The sequence below is a fragment of the Dermacentor silvarum genome, chromosome 5 (assembly GCF_013339745.2).
Source record: "Dermacentor silvarum isolate Dsil-2018 chromosome 5, BIME_Dsil_1.4, whole genome shotgun sequence".
Taxonomy (NCBI): domain Eukaryota; kingdom Metazoa; phylum Arthropoda; class Arachnida; order Ixodida; family Ixodidae; genus Dermacentor; species Dermacentor silvarum.
This window is the reverse complement of record NC_051158.1, coordinates 75,276,274-75,277,803: the sequence shown is the minus strand read 5'-3', so window position 1 is coordinate 75,277,803 and position 1,530 is coordinate 75,276,274.

The window sequence follows — 1,530 nt, the reverse complement described above, 5'->3', positions numbered from 1 at the left end:
TAAATATTGGCTCATGATGATAGTGATGATATTTAACAGCGCCTGCTCCTTAGGTAGGGGAACCGGTGTGTCCCAAACTGAACCATCACAGTTTCCAGTACGTACCTGCGAAGTGCATCGAGATCCAGCGCGTTTACAGCACATGCCAGTGCACCACTGCGTTCCTGAAGCGAAACTAGCTGCCCATTCAGTGTGACACCGCTCTTTTCAAGCAGCCAGCTTTTGTCCCAGTGACTGCTGGCAATTGCCAGTGTCCCCAGTGTGATCCAGTGTCATACGTCGGCTCTTCCACTCTCGGAACATCATTATCCAGCGAAACTGAAAAGTGTGGCCCCGGTGTTCACCATTGGGTTAATCCCGGGGGTTCATTAAAGTATTTCTCAATTATGAAGTTACACACACGTTCGGCTGCGATGGAGAGAACGACGTTATTGACGTGTGCTCGCAGCCCTCCATTATCGCTTGCGTTCTATATCTCGAGTTAGGCTCGGCGGCGTGGTTCGCAGCATTCTCCCGCCATTGGCGCTTGCGATTCTTCGAAATTAAATTGATTCAATATTAAATGTCTCTGTTACGTAAGACAAGGACTGGCTGATGCCCCCTTAAGCAATGGCTCATACCCCCGTAAACGCCGCCTTCCCATTACGACGACAGAAGAGAAATGAAACTCTATGCTGGAATGATGAGCGGCCATGAAACCAGCTGTGGAAGAAAGCGACCACGACAATGAACGCGTGAGCAGTGGCATGAGCGTGTCCTCTAGCAGATAGATAAATACCTTATTGAAGATCGAGGGAGAGACCCGTTTTTTCCTGACCCCCCTGCAGGTCGCCCCACGTTGGGACAGGCCAGTGGAGTACCTGCCCTTGCGGCATCGTGGGCCCCTGGATTGCCCGACGCTGACGGTGACGATCCGTGCTTTGGATGGCGGAATAAAAGCTTTCTTAAGATGATTTCGCCTTGAGTTCGTTGGGTAGGTGGGGGCAGTCCCATATATGTGTTCAAATGTACACACACACCCACAGTCCGGGCAGTCAGGATATATTTCACATATACCGAAACGCTAGCTGACCAGGGGTATACCCCTGTCTGTAGCAGTCTGAGCGTAATTTCTTGTCCCCTGTGAGATGCGAATGGGGTGGAGGAAAGACCCTCCGACCCAAGAAATAATGCGAAGTGACTTCGTTGAATATAGCTAGATTGTTCCGTGACCCTCGATCAGCCGAATCCCCATCCAGAGGCTTGGCCCGGGCGGGCGGAGTGGTCCAACAACCCAGGGCCGTGAATCCCCGCGCGGAAAACAATCCTCGCGCCGGGGTGGGCCAACTCGTTGGAGTTGGTGATGCCACCGATCGTGGAGCCCATATGGGCCGGGAACCAAATAATCTCGTGTGGAGTGGCGGTCCTACCTCTGAGAATCTAGCAACAAGCGAGGGCACCCTGCCAGAGGCAAAGTTTTCTAAACCACCGAACTGAATCAGAATAGATATGATAACGGGTGGAGTCCGAAAACCGTGTGCGATGGCTACC